The following is a 6,357-nucleotide window of genomic DNA, read 5'->3' as shown; positions in this document are numbered from 1 at the left end:
AGAATGAACTTTTTAATCTCTATAAATTATTTTTTAAAGTTGCCCAGTTGACTCTGGAAATCAGAAAGGTTTAAGAACTGCTGATGAAGAGCACAGATAGGAATTTAAAGGGCACGTATATTCTGTTTAGAGGAAGGTAAAGTGAATCTGTGACAATTGCAAATTGAAAACACCAGGAAATAATTATTTGTAATCCACTTGATGATAATTGCCTTTAAAATCCCCTGTAGTCCAGTTGCTTTAGGAAATCTTTTAACCTTAATAATCTGTACTGATACTGAGTAGCCATTGCCATAGTAGTTTCCCGGGTTATGTGAGAAAATTACAAAATTTAATTCTCTTCAGTAATCTATTCAGTGTAATTTTCCATAACTATAATCTTTTTTTCTCTTACCTCTTTAATTTTTTAAGGGCTATTGATTCATAATGAGTTAACAGTGTTAGTTTATTTAACTTGTGGGTAAGGAAACCACAGCTGGGATGGGGAAGATTTTAGAGCAGTAAAGGAGATTCAAGGATGTGATTTTTTGCTTGTAAAAAATATGTATTTCTTTTAAACACACTCACACATACATATATGGAAGCAGAATGTAGAAAGTGGTATAAATGGTTATAAATAATATGCTATGCTTGTAAAAAAGAAGAAGGAATAAGTACACTGCTCACCCAAATGGCTGTTATTGAGTTATAATTGGCAAATCAGGTTTTTAACAATAAAATGGAGTAAATAGTAATTTCAGCTGTTAGGCTAGTTTCAAGAATGAAAAGTAGCTTACAAGTACTATGGTGCTTGGTTAGTGGGAAGTCTCTCTAGGAGCAATGTGTAATAGAACCTTCTCCACAATGAGGGAAATATTCTAGATCTGTGCTGTCCAATATGATAGCCATTAGATATGTGAGTCTACTGAGCACATGGAATGTGGCTAGTGCAACTCAAGAACATAACTTTTAATGTTATTTAACTATAGTTAAAATTTTATTTAAAGTGACATGGAGCTAGTGACTACTGTACACACTATCATTATTGCCTCAAATAGCTGATTCAGACTTCTTTGTTAAAAATGATGGTGCAATATCTAAGGTACATGGATATATTTGTCTCTATAAAGGTAAACAACTACTTTTCATTTTTTTATTTTTATTTTTTATAAATTTATTTATTTATTTTTGGCTGCTTTGGGTCTTTGTTGCCGTGCACGGGCTTTCTCTAGTTGTGGCGAGTGGCGTCTACTCTTTGTTGCAGCACGCAGACTTCTCATTGTGGTGGCTTCTCTTGTTGCCGAGTGCGGGCTCTAGGTGTACGGGTTTCAGTATTTGTGGCACAGGGGCTCAGTTGTTGTGGCTCACGGGTTCTAGAATGCAGGCTCAGTAGCTGTGGCGCATGGGCTTAGTTGCTCTGCAGCATGTGGGATTTTCCTGGACCAGGGCTGGAACTCGTGTCCCCTGCACTGGCAGGCAGATTCCTTATCTCTGCACCACCAGGGAAGTCCCTAACAACTACTTTTCTTTGGCCACTGCTAGCTGATCACTGTATAGATAGATAGGCTTGCTTGTAACCTTTACTTAGCTATTTACAAGACTATTTACTACACCTCATTGATGATTTAGTTGTACTTCATGATTTCCTATGACAAAATAATTTTGTTAAACAATGCTAGTCTCAAGCAATCTATACCAGCCTGTTCTCCAGTAACAATGCAAAGATACGACTAAATTCTATAAATTTAGATTATGTGCTCTGTTTGAGCTCATTAAGAATAAAAGTCAGTGGTATACCACCAGCCTTGCTTACAGTTATTTAATCTACTCTAGTTATTCTAATACTCGCCTGTGCCTTACAAGAGAGAATATAAAACAAAATTTTTGTCCTTTGTATGATATTTCCTAGGTTGCTGAAGATTCTCTTTCCAAAGGGTTCTTTAAGACTCATATTCTGTCATACAATTATCTCATCATAAATATTTGAAGGCTGAATGCTCAGTACTGTTTATTTATTCATCACAGGGTATTTCTGAATTATTTCATGGGTATGGGATTTTTGATGTGAAACTGAAAAAACAAAATGAACCAAAAAATTCCCAACTTTTTGAAAATACATGCATACTTTTAAAATAGAATAATAAAAGTGTATAATGAGAAACCTTTTGGAGTTGCATAAATATTTAGAGATAAGATAAAAATCTTTTTAATATAGAAAATTTGAAACATGTAATATTAAAGATAATAGTGAAAAGAACATGAAATACTCATCATCCACTTTCAATGATTATCAGGGCACAACCAATTTGTTTCATCTATAGCCCCATCCTTTGTCTCCCACATGGTTATTTTGAAGCAATTACCGACATTATATTGGCTCATCTGTAAATATTTCAGTATGATCTTTAAAATACAAAGTCTTTAAAAATCACAATGACAAATCAAGTATCACATCTAAATAATAATAATTTCAATATTGTCAAATAACCAGTTAGTATTCAATTTTCATCATTGTTTTGAACACACAGTTTGTCTGCTTAATTCAAGGTTGAAATAAGCTCCATTCATGTAGATGAATGACTGATGTTTCTTGAGTCTTTTTGATGCATGGGTTTCATCTCCATCGAACACTTTTTCTTTATAATTTTGCTATTAAAGAGACCAGGGTGTTTGTCCCATAGAATTACCTGCAGCCTGAATTTTGCTGATTTTAGAGCATAAACTAGACTTTGAGTAATACTGCCATATTACTCAACAAATTTGCTATGGATAGACTTCTGAGTGGTATGCACACTTTACTATTTTGATAATGCTGTAATAACTAGCTTTGTGGATACTTAGTTTGTATTTTTGCCATCGTGTATTTCATATAGGTAGCTAGACATGGAACCATAGGGTCAAAAAGTAAACCATATGAAATTACTAGACATTGCCAAATTCTCTGCCATTAGAGTTGTTCCATTTGCATTTCCACTAGCAATGTTTTAGTATGCTTGTTTCCCTACAACTTTGCCAACAGAGTAGGTAGTCAAACTTTTGGGTTTTTGCCTAATAGTTGAGAAATGCCATTGAAGTATAGCTTTTCTTTGCATTTATCTTACCATAAGTTAGGTTAAACATACAGACGAGATAACTTTGCACTGTCAGGGCATTAAGCAACAATTTTTTACTAAAAAATTATATATATGTATGTATATATGTGTGTATGTATACATATATATATGTAATATAAAAGCAGTGGCTAGCCTAAAAAGTTACTTTTAGAGTGGCTTATTGGGATGTTAAATGTTAAGATGATTTTGATAAACAAAATATTGTAGAAATAACTAATTTAATCTAAACATTGCAACTTAATTGTATATCTGAAAGTATTTTGTAGAATGATTTTCATCTGATAAATGGAAAAATTGGTAAAGGTGCACTCATAGTCCATCAAATATTTTTCTGTCTTGGAAAAAGTAAAATTTAGATTTTTTTAATTCTTGATATTTTAATATGGCCTGTGGTTTCTTTAATTTTGCAAACGTTAATTATCTGGCAATAGTGGCTCACTTTGAAACATAGGATGTGAGAAAGCAAAGAAAGTATTTCTTTTTCTCCCATCTCAAGAATGAAAGGCTAAATAGGCAAAATGGAATACTTAATATACACAGTGGGTCTGAGACTTAAGAGGGCAGAGGCAGAAGCGGAAGCTAAGAAGTTAAAAGCGGTCTCTTCCAAAAGGAATGCCTTTTTGGTATTTCTTAAAATGTCTGAAAGACTCTTTGTTTTGTAACATTATGTTTTTTAGATTTGGCCTTTCCTCTTCTTTGCCTTTCCATGTGTGGCAAGGGTAAACTGCACTTTCCTTCCTTTAGGAAGTCCCATGGAAGCCTGGAGAAGCCAGGGTGAGGTCTAGTGGAAATCAGGTACAGAATTGGCAACTTAGGAAAACTTTGTTCAAGTATGTTATAATAAATTATAGAGTAGTAGATCCCAGAGTCTGGTTTTGACCTAGGAGAAAGCAGATAAGGGTATTGCTCGACCTACTTTAATTTGAACAACTCAGTGGGTAGAAAAGAATACTCGAAGATCACAAGGCTAAGATATCACTCATCACTCTGGGACCAAGGGCTGCATGGTGTTTCTCCCTCAAAGACTTGAAAATGTATCAGACTGCTGGCTTAGACTTTGGCTCTCCCAGCTGTTGTTTTTCAGTGGAAGCAAAATTAATGTCTTCCGTGTGCCTATCACATGGTAGGTTATGAACCAGTTTCTGAGGATATAAAATATTAAGACCTTTGTTCTGAAAAAGGTTGTAATCTACTCAAAGAAGCAGTAGAATACAGTGGTTAAACATGTGAATTCTGGAACTATATTCTTAAGTCTGGGTGACTTTTCAGCAAGCTATTTAACCTCACTGTAACTCAGTTACTTCATCTGAAAATTGTTAATAGTAACTGACAATATTTGTAAAATGCTTAAAATAGCACTTTGTACCTAGTGAATACTTAATATTAGTATGAGTATAGTTATTTAAAATAGGTCTCATCTTTGATTTGCCCCTGTAAAAACAAAAACAAAAAAATGGATATGCTCTTCATTTTTCTAATATCTCCTGTTCCATCCCTAAGGCTAAATGCAGATAATCTTCCCTGATCATCCTGCTAGAGGTCCATGGACATATATACTCCTGTTTTTCTTGATAGATGAAGACAGTGCTTAGTGGAATAAGCAATTTTTTAGCCATACAATCTTTTTTGTGCCACGAATTAGCTGTGCATCCAAAATAGATGATTTACTAGCCACAGATCTTAGTTTATCCACTTACAAAATATGGAAGTTTATCTTTAAAGTCCATCATATCTGTGAAACATGATCATTAATGCATAGTCTTGAAACAAATATGCTTCATTTTAAGCTACTATATGAGAAATTTAGACAAATTTTCAAATACAGCCAAGTACACTCTACCTACTGAAAACCTTGCAGTCAGTTATTGCTAATTCTTGGGCTGGGAGGAAATTTGAGATCTCAAGTTTATAGTCCACTGAGCTTAAAGTTAATCACAGGGTGTTTAAGATTAAGTGCTATATTTACAGAACTAACAATTCTCTTTAGAAAACGTACCCCAGTTGGGTTTGCCACATATGCCAATCTCTTCAGAACCTGCAGATACAGAAGGCCAACTGTACTATGCTTTTTTATACAAGGGATTTGAGCATCTGTGGATTTGGGTCTCCACAGGGGGGGTCCAAGAACCAATTCTCCATGAATACTGAGGGACAACTGTAATGGAAAATATGTGATCATTGGTTCATTGGTACTACTTCTCCATGTGGGTGAGTGTGTGTATATAAGTGTGTGTGTGTGTGTATATATATATGTATTTTGGTGTATATACATTATATATGTACATACATATACACACATGTATATATACATACATGTGTAGACTCACATACATATATTTGACATGCACATGGTTACATACATGGCATACACAGGGACAGATAACAATCATGGCAATGATATGTGTGTCTATCCTTAGAGCAGTGGAATGATTAAATCATTGCAGGTTTCTGATTTACAGTAACTTGTAGACTGTAAGTAAACATTCTGATCTTAACTTTCATAAGACTCAAAAATACTTAAGATATTGAACTCTAATAATTATAGTTATTTATAACACAAATAACTATTAAATAATTTCTAACATATACTGAGGTAAAATACAACAAACATTTGACATTGATATTAATAAAATCTGCTACTAAAGACTAAAAATTGAAAATGTTTATAGGGATTGGTTCATATCTGTAAAAGGATAAGTTTCTACTAGAGATTGTATGGTTTAAAGTATATGAGGAATATGTGGGGGGACCTTCAAGATGGCGGAGGAATAAGACATGGAGATCACCTTCCTTCCAACAAATACATCAAAAATACATCAAAATGTGGAACAACTCCTAAAGAACAGCTAATGAATGCTGGCAGAAGACCTCAGACTTCCCAAAAGGAACAGAAGCCTGTGGGCAACCTACTTGCAGAGTGGGGCCAAAACCAAAGCTGAACCCCAGGAGCTGTGAGAACAAAGAATAGAAAGGGAAATTTCTCTGTGCAACCTCAGGAGCAGTGGATTAAACTCCACAATCAACTTGATGTACCCTGCATCTGTGGAGTACCTGAATAGACAACGAATCAACCCAAAATTGAGTCAGTGGACTTTGGGAGCAACTGTAGACTTGGGGTTTGCTGTCTGCAACTGACTTGTTTCTGATTTTTATGTTTATCTTAGTATAGTTTTTAGTTCTTGTTACATTGGTGGATTTGTTTATTGGTTTGGTTGCTCCCTTCTTTATTTAAATTAATTTTTAATTTTTAAAAAATAATTTAAAA

The sequence above is a fragment of the Lagenorhynchus albirostris genome, chromosome 4 (genome assembly GCF_949774975.1).
Source record: "Lagenorhynchus albirostris chromosome 4, mLagAlb1.1, whole genome shotgun sequence".
In the NCBI taxonomy this organism is placed as follows: domain Eukaryota; kingdom Metazoa; phylum Chordata; class Mammalia; order Artiodactyla; family Delphinidae; genus Lagenorhynchus; species Lagenorhynchus albirostris.
Note: the sequence above shows the minus strand (reverse complement) of the source record.